We start from the raw sequence: 12662 nt of genomic DNA on the forward strand, positions 1-12662 counted from the left end.
CCTTTCTCATTTCTGATTCTGTTTATGTGTGTAGACTCTCTTTATCTCTTGATAAGTCTGGCTAGGTGTTTATCTATTTTGTTTATTTTCTCAAAGAACTAGCTCCTGCTTTCACTAATTCTTTCTATTGTTTTATTCTTCTAAATTTTATTTATTTTTGATTTAATCTTTATTATGTCCCTCCTTCTACTGACTTTGGGCCTCATTTGTTCTTCCTTTTCTAGTTTCATTAATTGTGAGTTTGGACTCTTCATTTGGGATTGTTCTTCTTTCCTGAGGTAGGCCTGTACTGCAATATATTTCCCTCTTAGTATGGCCTTCTCTGCGTCCCACAGATTTTGTGTTGTTGAATCATTGTCATCTTTTGTCAGCATACATTGCTTGATCTCTGTTTTTATTTGGTCATTGCTCCATTAATTATTTAGGAGCATGTTATTAAGCCTCCATGTGTTTGTGGGCTTTTTCATTTTCTTTGTGTAATTTATTCCTAGTTTCATACCTTTGTGATCTGCGAAGCTGGTTGGTCCCATTTCAATCTCTTTGAACTTACTGAAGTTCTTTTTTGTGGCCTAGTATATGATCTATTCTTGAAAATGTTCCATGTGCACTTGAGAAGAATGTGTATCTTATTAGGTCCATCTGTTCTAATATGTTGTTCAGTGCCTCTATCTCTTTACTTATTTTCTGTCTGGTGGATCTATCCTTTGGAGTGAGTGGTGTGTTGAAGTCTCCTAAAATGAATGCATTGCATTCTATTTCCCCCTTTAATTCTGTTAGTATTTGTTTCACATATGTAGGTGATACTGTGTTGGGTGCATAGATATTTATAACAGTTATATCCTATTGTTGGACTGACCCCTTTATCATTATGTAATGTGTTTCTTTGCCTCTTGTTACTTTCTGTGTTTTGAAGTCTATTTTGTCTGATACAAGTACTGCAACTCCTACTTTTTTCTCCCTATTAGCTGCATGAAATATCTTTTTCCGTCCCTTTACTTTCAGTCTGTGTATGTCTTTGGGTTTGAAGTGAGTCTCTTGTAGGCAGCATATAGACAGATCTTGTTTTTTAATCCATTCAGTGACTCTATGTCTTTTGATTGGTGCATTCAGACCATTTACATTTAGGGTGATTATCGATAGGTATGTACTTATTGCCATTGCAGGCTTTAGATTCATGGTTACCAAAGGTTCAGGGTAATTCCCTTACTATCTAACAGTCTAATTTAACTCACTTTGTGTGCTATTATAAACACAACCTAAAGGTTCTCTCTTTTTTTTTTTCCTCCTGTTTCTTCCTCCTTCATTCTTTGTGTGTTATGAATCATATTCTGTACTCTTAGTGTATCCCTTGGGTGACATCTATTTAGCCTTAGGAATATTTCCATCAATAGGTGTCCCTCCAAAATGCACTGTAGTGGTGATTTGTTGGAGGTAAATTCTCTCAACTTTTTCTTATCTGAAAATTGTTTTATCCCTCCTTCAAATTTAAATGATAACGTTGCCAGGTATAGTATACTTTTGTTCAAGGCCCTTCTGCTTCATTGCATTAAATATATCTTGCCACTCCCTTCTGGCCTGTAAGATTTCTGTTGAGAAGTCTGAGGATAGCCTGATGGGTTTTCCTTTGTATGTGATCTTTTTTCTTTCTGTAGCTGCTTTTAAAAGTCTGTCTTTATCCTTGATCTTTGTCATTTTAATTATTATATGTCTTGATGTTGTCTTCCTTGGGTCCCTTGTTTTGAGAGCTCTATGCACCTCTGTTGCTTTAGAGACTATCTCCTTCCCCATATTGGAGAATTTTTCAGCAGTACCTCCTCTATGACACTTTCTATCCCTTTTTCTCTCTCTTCTTCTTCTGGTACCCCTCTAATGTGAATATATTTCCGTTTGCATTGGTCACACATTTCTCTCCATATTTTTTTGCTCTTAGAGATTCTTTTTTCTCTTTGTGTCTCAGCTTCTTTGTATTCCTCTTCTCTAATTTCTATTCCATTTATCATCTCTTCTACTACATCTAATCTGCTTTTAAATCCTTCCATTGTATGTTTCACTTCAGATATGGAATTTCTTAATGATTGAATCTCCAACTTCAATTCATTCCTGAGTTCTTGAATATTTTTCTATACCTCCATAAGCATGTTTATAATTTTTATTTTGTACTCTCTTTCAGGTAGATTGGTGAGTTCAGTTTTATTTGACCCTTTTTCTGGGGTTTGTGAAATTTTTGTCTGAACCATGTTCTTTTGATGTTTCATATTTCTGTGTTGCCCACTGGTGCCCAGAAGCTCCAGTCTCTGGAGCTGCTCCGCCCCTAGAGTAAGGTTGGGGGTCTGTAGGGGAGCAAAGCTTGTGCCTGGTGGGAGGAAAGATCTGTTTTCTGATTCCCATCACGGTGCCTATCTCTGATGTCAGAGCCAGTGGGCCAAGCACACAGGTGTAAGCCTCTGTGCTTTGTGTCTGTAGCTGTTGTAGGCGAGGCCTCCCTCTGGATGGCCTGATCCCAGCACAGTGACTGCAGGTTTGTGAACCAGTGTTGGCAGGCTAGGGGGAAGGCACAGCAGGCTGCGTATCACAGTGGGGGCCTCAGAGCTGAGTAGGCAGCCAGGGGGATGGGGCACCTGAAGTTCCTCAAAGTTCCCAACCTGCTGGGCAGAGCGTGCCCAGCCAACCTTGTCCAGCTCTACCCTCCCCCATGCAGCAAGCTCCATGCAAACCCTGCTCCTTCAGCTGCCCTCTCGATGCTAGGAAGCCTCTCAGAGCACCTGCCTTTCCCTTGTCCCAGAGTGGCTGGGTGTGGATCCTCATCCTCCACAAATGGCCAGAATCTGTCTCTCAAGCATGCCACCTGTCTGAGCTCCCCAACATCCAGAGTACCATGCAGTGTAGGTTTCTGCTCCTGAAACAGACCTGAAACAGGTTCAGCAGTTCTAGGCTTCCACCCCCTCTTCACTCAGTTTCTCTTCCTTCTGCCAGTGAGCTGGGGTGGGGGAAGGGCTTGGGTCCCGCCTGATTAAGGCTTTCATACGTTACCCTGTTTCATGAGGTCTGCTCTGTTCGTGAGGTCTGTATGCAGTCTGGTTCAACCTTCTTTCTTGTTGTTGTTTTAGGGTTAGTTTTCATTCTTTCTGTGGTTTTGGGAGGAATTCTCTGTCTCACCTCTTATGCCACCATCTTGAATCTGTGCATTTTGTTTTTTAATGAGAGGCTGAAGAACAACTGTGTCCTGTGTACTGGAAACTCTACCTCATTTATATCTTATCTATCAGAACATACTCATTAATAAACAGTTTTTTCAATGTATATTGAAAACTAACATTTATTTAATGTTTTCTATGTCAGACAATGACGTAAGGCTTTTACCTATTATGCCACTTCATCCCTACAACCCTATGATGTAAATACTAATGTTACCTCCCTTTCAGATGTGGTACAGAAAGGTAGTGCATCCAAAGCTGCCTTGCTAGGGAAAGGTTTTTACCTTCCTGAATAGTTATTCCACAATAGTTAGTTAATTTCTAGTTCTTGAACAGCTAGAAACAGTATTTAAGAAAAACCCTCATAGTCTGAATAACAAACATGTAAAAGAATTTCATGCAAATAATATATGGTAACTGTTTTGATGTAACAGTTCTTCCTAATCATATCACATCATGTTAGGAAAACTCTAAAGGCAACCAACACAAACTGATCAAAATCCATATACAATAATACAAAAGACTAGGCATGTTCATTATTTTTATTTAGTTTGTTCATTATAGATATATCAAGGAATGCAAGTAACATCTGGAGTAGCCTAAAACAATATCTATTCATAATTTGGTTACTTACAGTCTCATTGAACTGATGTCACTTCTGCATCTCCTAGCTTTTTACTACCATAGAATTAAACTCTTATTTAAGCTTGCTTTTTCAGGTGGTATGACTCCTAGTTAAATAAATATCATAATATCTGGGAATTCTTTGCCTATTACCCAATCTAGTATGAAGACCAATATTGTTTAGCTTCAAAGGTTCTTTTATGTAGTTTTTGTTTTCTTTTAATATTAGGCCAATGTTTAAAAATTAAGACCTTCTCAATGAAGATCTCATTTTCTTCATTTCTTGGAAAAAGTGACCAGACAATTTAGAAACAATGGACCAGCTGGAGCTGAATTGCAGTTACACAATTTAGGCAGGATATACACTTTTCAGTTCAACAGAGAACCCATTAATTTATTGTCTCCTTGACAGAGGCTGGATGTCAACTATAATTTATCATCAAATTTGTTGCTTTTCTTAGAGTAAATAAATATTTCCCTGCTCCTATGTCTCCACCAAACATGCCTAAATGAAAAACAAATCTAGATGAGTTAATGATTCAAAAAAGTGAGAGACCATTTCCTCGTGGAAAAATCATTTTTATCATTTACTATGAAAACCAATTATTTGGTGTGAAATGTGTATCTTTTGTCTTATTCACCTTTACTTCTATAGATATTTGAGTTTGTGATCCCTAGTCTAGAGTGCCCAACAATAGAAATACTTCTGAATCTCAGTTTCTGTATTTCAGTCAACTGTAGTGCTGTTTAACAGCAGAAGTGTGGTTCATCAGTTTAACTCAATTTTCAGGGTAGGAATGTCAGAGGAATGCATCTGTCATAGAAAATTAAGAAACAGCCATATATACCTAATGCCTAAGAAACTTAATCTACTCCCCAAATCACTTGACTTTCTGTGTGGTTTTTTTTTCCTCCACTGAGAAATATCGAGTTCTATGCCTTATCACTGTAGACTTCAAATGAAATCAGATTGTCTTTTCTTCCAAATAAAAATCCAGTAATTAATATCTAGTCAGCAGGCTCTTATATGGATTATTTCTTGAAAACCAAAGACAATTACTGAATTTAAAATGCTGTGCTTAACATTTCAGGATAATATATGGTAAATGCAGTAGAGAATCTTCTGTCACTGTGGATTTCTTAATAGAAAGTCATGTAAATGAGGGCCTATTAATTTGTAGTATGTTATCTCACTCTAGTTAAGACCAAGCTTCATTGAACACATGCCCACCCCCTACACAGGATAAATTGCATCTTGGCAGTTGCAATTCTTTTAAATAAATATTTTCTCTCTTTTAATTTTAAATAAGCCTTTACCATCTGTTCTGTCCTTTAGCTACAAATGCCAAAGAACATAACTATTGTGCCATTTACAAACTGCAAACAGAGACGTGACTTAGTGCTTGGCATGTCTTTGTTCTTAATTCTACATGGTATTTGTTTTCCTCTTCTCATGCTTCAAATATAGCAGGAGATAGTATTCTGTTCTGACATACTGAAATCTTTCCCAGCTAAAAGGGAACAAAGGGAAGGAAGGATTAATTAAAAGACTTTGTTAAAGCCCTATCTATAGTAATATGAAGTGCTGAAGGATTGTAATCATATATAGATGATGTTAAGCCTACCTGTATCAGGCACATGCAATACAGATTGTGTTGTAGCCAAGAACCTTGGTAAAGGTAACTCAATTTGTCTCCTAAGAGGAACAAGTGATTTTTACAAAGAAAGAAATAATTAAGGTTGTGTTCATCCTGTTTACATTTTTTGATAGGTTATGCTTTCCAGGAGCATAGCAAAAATTATCTGGGTATTAGAAAGGCATCACAACACTGAATAGGAGAGTGGTATAGTGAGTATGGTTAAATCTAAATGTTACGTCCAATTCAGTTCAGCCTTCGCCAAGCCCTTTCCTTGAACGAATAACATTGTGAGGCACTTAGCTGAATATGTTCATAATGAAAATACAAGCTGCTAATTAATTAAAAAAGCAAAAAACAAGAAATCCTTGTAAGATGTTTATATTAAGAGTTCATAAAGAACTTAAGTCAGTAATAGGAAAGTGACAATATTGTACAAAATCAGAGCACAGAAGCCTTCAAGTCTTGGCAACTTTGCTGGGACAGGCTTCCCAGGTTGTGACTCTTCCCATCTTGGACACTCTCTTGGGAGGTTTCTTCTGTATTGCTCTCTAGGCTCTGTTCCACGAATGAGGTATGTTAGGGTGGTCAGTTTTGTAGAATTAAGAACATAAACCTACCAAGCCTCTCAGGCACTGTTGCATGTAGATGAATCTATTTTATTGCAGTCCTGTCTAGGACTAAAATCAGTTCTTACCTTTTTATCTTTACACATCACTTAGTAGTAATCACCACAGGTCATTCCACCCATTCTGCTTCTTAACTCTGCCAAAACTGTCCTTCTCATTCACAACAGATCTGATGGGAAGAGAAATATTGCTCTTAAAAGTAAACTACAAGTCACTGCCATTTAAGAAAAGTAAAATAATTTATATGTTGATACTTGCTTATCTGTTGGATACCAGCATGGGTATATCAGACAGTAACTTTCCTTTCTCATATAAAATTTCCAAAAGAAACAATGATTTAGAAATAGAATTCTAAAAAATAGAAATACTGTACCATCTATAAAAACAAATTTTAAATGGAAATTAAAAATGAAATCAGAAAAACAAATGCTGTACCATCATGTGGGTATGTAAACAGACCAAAACAAACAAAAAAACCTTTTTAAATTAATTATTCAGTCAAAGATAAAACCTAAAATGAAACTGCAGTTTATGTGTAACAATAATGAAAACATTACATATTAGAATGCCTCAGGTATAGAGCTAAAACAACTATCAAAGAAAAATCAGTTATATACACACATAAATGAGAAAAAAGGAAAGTAAATGAATTGAACACATGATTCACCAAGTAAGGAAATGAATAACAAAATAAAATGGAGCAGGAAACAAGAAATAATAAAGATTGAAGCAGGAAACCATGAATTAGAAAAACAGACCACACACACAAAACTCAGGTTCTGTGGCAAAACCAATATATTAGCTAAATCAGTAGTTAATATAAATCTGTACAAAATTGAAAAGGAGCAAATGTGCAAAATAAATAATGATAAAAAACTATAAAAACAAAGATAAAATGAAAAGACTCATAAGAAATTATCTTGCTCAGTTCTATACAAATACACTGGGAAGCCTGGTTATAATTTATTTTTAGAAAATGTAATTTATGAGTATGAATTCTAGAAGAGGAAGATAATCTAAATAGAATAATTTTCATGGAATAAAGAGATAACAACCCTCTCCCAAATATATTTGGTTTATATGATTTAAAAAAGAATTTTTACACTGCACTCACATATAAATTCAGTGCTACTTATATACTTCCAGAATATCAAGGATAAAATAAAATGTTTTAATTTTTATTTTAAGAAAACAATACAAACACCAATATAAATTATAGGTGAAGACCAATCTCATTTATGAATATTAAAGCCAAATTAATTTTAATAAATAAAATCTAGTAGGATAGTAAAATAATGCATCATCACCATGGATAATGTAACTTATCATGTTAGTATATCTAACAAATGTTTATGTGATCCTTCCTATAGAGGTAAATAATTGATAAAATATATCTGTTTGAGATGGGGTTAACACTAAATGATAAATGAAATAAATAATAAAGAGTAGCTGTATTTTAATTATATGTTCATTTATGCTATTTCATTCTAAGGAAATTAAGAAACATTCATCAACATAGCTATTACTTAACATTGTACTGAAGATAGAAGACAGTAGAATTTGAGCTGATAAGAAATTGAAAACATATATACTGTTAAAAAGTGGATAAAATATTTTACTCAGATGATCTGATATTATATTCATAAAAATCAAGCAAAATAAACTAAAAATATTGAAAATATAAAACAATGTAGTTTTTGGGATATTGGATCCTGGTTTCATTCTTAGGTGGCTAAATGGATGTTCCTAGAAGGGACTTGTCTGTCTACCAATACTGCCAATTTCATCCTACAAAAGTAATATATAGAAATCTTAGGTGCCACATAGTAACAATTGCTTAGAAAATATCATAAAGGAAATACTACATTTACATTAGCAAGAAAAGATAGAATGCCTAAGGATAAAAGGTCTGGGCAAATACCTAAATTTAAAAAGCACTTCTACAAAATTTGAAATAAAAAAAAAAACTTCTAAATTCTGCAAGGTGTTGAACAAGAAAAAATAGTAAGTGGAAATGCATACCATGCTCCTGTTAAAAAAATTACCATATGTCAATTTTAAGTTTTGTAATAAAGCTTGAACTTAACATTATTTACTTTTCATTAAACATATAATTGAATACTATTCATAATTCAGAAAATCCTGAATTTACTCTGCTGTTCTAAAACATTCTTTTTCTCTCTTTTGCTCCCCTGACCAACCCAGGTCTAGTAGAATCCTTCTTTCCCAGAATGTTTGAACCAGGAACTGGTAAAAGTGACCATTCCCTCAAGGGAGGTAGCCACATATGTGAAACTAAGGTCTTCATGGTGGAAAAGCCTGCAATGACCAAAAATAAAGCAAATTCACAGTAAGAGAGAGCTACAAGACTGAGAAAGATAACAGTCTAAGATACTAAGTACTTTACCATTTTTCTTTATACTCTATCAAAATTACAATTCCAAATTATTCACTACCAATCCTGAACACAAAGTATTTCTCTTCTGTCCTCTAAGAGCAACATTACATAAACAAAGGCTTTAGACAAACCTGTCTTTGGGAATACAAATGGTGACCCTGTTTGCATAAATGACATTGTATCTCATAGAGTGAGAGTATAGCAAGGGCACGTACTTGTGCAACAATATTTCTCCAGTGCGGTTTTGGGATACTGGATCATGGTTTCATTCTTAGGTGGCTAAATGGATGTTCCTAGAAGGGACTTGTCTGTCTACCAGCTCTGTGAACTTCATCCTACAGTTGCAAAGGGAAATAATCTGTATTCAACCAAATTATATGCTCTTTGATCCAGAAGCCTAGTTGGAAATATGCAGCAACAAATATGAAAGATAGAATTGTATGACTGGCCCACTACTTAAATGTATTGAAGATATATGTAGACCAAAAAACTTCATTCCTGTCATTGTTTTTCTCCCAAATGATTTTTTTTTATTTAAAAAAGGCTGTGGAAATTAAAAGGAAGAGTGAATGACAGGTTCTAAGTTGGAGAATGACACATGGGGCTTTATTATTTTCTCATAGTAACCTAGTTATTTAATATCTCTTAATGTTAAGTAAAGGGAAGCAGTAGTATCTGCTCTACCAACAACATGGGTTTGCTGTAAATCTAATGAGAACAAATTTAGTGAGAGAATTTGGTATGCTATAAAAGATTGTAGTGGAATCTAATTTTACATGTTTTGTTTATGAAGTAGAATATATTATGAAATAAAACCATATCTCCCTCAACATATATAATTCATATTAAAATGTTACACAAGCATGCCCTGTAATCATGAGTAGACAGAGTTAACTAATACAGTTGCTGTTATTATAGACCTCAGCAGGAAGATTATGCATATTCAGAATTTATATCTTTCCAATTAAAAAATAAATTATAATGCCCATGTTCTTTTATTTGCTTTGCTATAAAAATTTCAAACCCAACTGTTTAGCTTATTAGAGGAATTAATTGCTCTTTCAGTCTTTCATCTCTCATTTCTGCTACCAAGTAACAATTCTTAGGTTTTTATTATACATTAGGGTCTGTCCTTAGCAATTGGAAAGGTTCCCCAAGACTATCTGAACAATAGCATATAAGAATATTTTAAGTACCCATATTTTTTAGGACTAATAACTTTTTGAGCCTTTTTATTTCCAAAAGATATTGTAAAAGGTAATTTAATGCAAAAATGTATGAATCCATTTGATTTCAGATTTCTCAGAAGTTAGACTATGAGCCATGCAGGAAATCAAAACAACTCAAAAATCTTGCCTCAAGTGCTAATTATTTCTCACATTGTCCTTTGAAGATGCAAAGCACTGCAGAACATCTGAAGCGGACTGGGGAGTAAAGCCCTCGGTTCTGAAGAATTGTGGTTATATTTTGTTAGGTTCTATGTTGTTTTATCCTGACAGCAGAAATTCAGTTCCTCAGTTCCAGTGATTTGCCATGCTGTTTCTCATGTGTGCTTTCTAGAAACTGTTCACTCCCATCACTAACTCTTAGTGCCCTTAGGATTTATTCATCTTCATTTCACTTGCTAAGTCACTCATGCAATATGAATCCAGGATTGCATCTCCTATGTTGCTGACCAACAGAACCCCCAGTACGTATCCCAGTCCATAGTTCAAAGAAGGCCCTCCAGTAATATTTGTCAGAGAGAACAACTTAACCCAATACTGATTAAGTAAGAAAAAAATGGAATAATAATCTTAGAAGAAAATTGTCAAAAGCAAAGTATAATATTATAAAACCATAAACAATATTTTTAAAACTTGTTGAAAGAACAAAAAAAGTGTTAGTCTTTTAATGCTTATAATAAATAGTAGGCTTTTGCTTTTAAAGAGGAAACCGACAAACTGGATTGCAAAATTGGCAACATGGATATCAGGAATATTGGAAGGTTTGTCACAGTTTATTTTCTGTTTCCAACAGAAGAAGCAATACTTTTCCAATAGTATAAGGCTGACTAAGAACTTTCAAACAAATGTTTTGATGTATCAACATGCTGGGGATCAGAGGAAGAAAAAGTAATGGGGAAACAGTGCTGGGAATTAAAGGTACTATATCAAACAGTACCTTTCCAGAAAGAGCACATAAACTGCCTGATTTGTATAGCAGTATGGGAGGAGCAACTGTTATGTATTATAGTGTATTACACAAATAAATATGTCATCTGGGAACTGCAATGTGGTACAAAATTTTTTTTTGAAAAGAAGGCTAAAACCTCACTCCAAACTGTCTAAAATTTAGCTTGATTCTTTTGATTTAGCCTAATTGAATGTCAGAATTTAGGGATATTTTTATTCTGTAGTAAGCTGAGAGTTTTATGCAAATGCAAGAGATACGGTCTCTGAGAATCTTCTCTAGAGAGTCACTGAGAATGATACAAAGGGTATACATAAACAGAGTGCTCTTTACAATATACTCTACAAACAAGAATGTAAAAATTTCAGAAAGATGACCTAATTGTCATATTTCTATAAAAAATACTGAACAAAACCCAATTACTGTGGATTCAGAAGTCATTTAATTTGAATTCCTAAAGAAAAGTCATTGTCTTGTGCACTAATCAATGAGGGAAACTATAATCAGGAACTCATAGGGTTTTGGAGAGGGATCGATACTGCAAACAAAGCTTTCATAACACGATAAGCCTAAGTACATATTAGGAGTAGATATAGTAATAATACTAGTGCAGTATAAGCATAGCTAAAAATTCACCAAGTTTACATCACGAATCCAAGGCTTTCCAATGGAAAAAAAAGAAGAAACAGGGATATATATATATATATCTTTACTAGAGAACAAAGAAAGCCTGATAAATAGAAGTTCTTTACTCTTAGACAAGAAGTATTTTTAAGGACACCATCATTAAATGTATGCTTGGTGTACCATTTCTAATAATTTATTTTCCTTGCAGACTTCACCAGTTGATGCAATTTGTTATATTTGTGTCATTTCCTATTTGTATCCACAGTAGTACCCCAGGATAATCTGTGTACTGTGGAAACATTTTTTTCTCTTAATCCAAAACTAATAATGTAAATCTGGTTCAGTTTTACACTGTATTATTAACTGAGTGTAGATATCTTTCATAATCTTCAGTGTTCTGTTTCTAAGGTATTATACAGCCTAAAACCATTGGAAGTGAGTTATTAATTTACGTTTATGAGGTTGGAAGGACAATTTATAAACTCTGCAAGTAGGAATGGAATTCATATGGTGGGCAATATGTTCCAGAAATCCATCAGAATATGAATCTTTCCATGAGGCAGGGATCCTCCATGTCCTTGAACACCCTGCTGCAAAATCTAAAATGGCCAAATATGGCAGGTATGTGGGCAGGTAACCTAAAGTTGGCCAATCTAATCCCACCATAAGACTTCAATGAATCAGTTTAAAAATAAAGAAAGATCGCTTCTCGGCCTTTTGGCTAAGATCAAGTGTAGTATCTGTTCTTATCAGTTTAATATCTGATACGTCCTCTATCCGAGGACAATATATTAAGTGGATTTTTGGAGCAGGGAGATGGAATAGGAGCTTGCTCCGTCCACTCCACGCATCAACCTGGTATTGCAGTACTTCCGGGAACGGTGCACCAAAAAGAAGAAATAAATAAATAAATAAATAAATAAATAAAGACAGTTTAAAATTTCGTGCTTCTGGTAATGGTAACATTTCAGTAAGTGCTGTATGTACCAAGTTGTTTCTAAATTAGGGTTTTGGTCATGAGTTCAGTTGCCTAGATACTCTTGATTCTTGCTAGTTTTTCTTAGATGAATTTTCTAGCATTTCCTTACTTCTATGAGCCATATTGTAGCTTTCCAATAAATTCCACATTTATTTAGGTTATCCATAGTTATTTTACATTATCTGCATCCAAAAAGTTTGACTTTTACAGATAATAACATCTTTGAGTGGGTTTGTTATCTTGCATACTTGAGGCTAGAGGCAGCACAAATTCGATAATCAGAGTTTGTATAAAAGGACATATAATACACAGTAGGGAAGTAACCAAATAATAATGTATATTTATCTGGAAACACTTGCCTCAAAAAAATCAGCAACAGAGATAATTGCTGATTCTGTAGAA

The 12662-nt window shown here is 34.5% G+C and overlaps 1 non-coding gene across 1 annotated transcript; it reads left to right on the top strand.

Annotated features, from left to right (window-relative positions):
- The first annotated feature begins 11982 nt into the window (after positions 1-11982).
- On the top strand, positions 11983-12173 carry LOC118972316 (U2 spliceosomal RNA). The gene has a single exon (XR_005061224.2). It is a non-coding gene; the product is annotated as a U2 spliceosomal RNA (small nuclear RNA).
- Positions 12174-12662: the final 489 nt, after the last annotated feature.

Source organism: Manis javanica, chromosome 2 (assembly GCF_040802235.1).
Source record: "Manis javanica isolate MJ-LG chromosome 2, MJ_LKY, whole genome shotgun sequence".
Classification (NCBI taxonomy): Eukaryota; Metazoa; Chordata; class Mammalia; order Pholidota; family Manidae; genus Manis; species Manis javanica.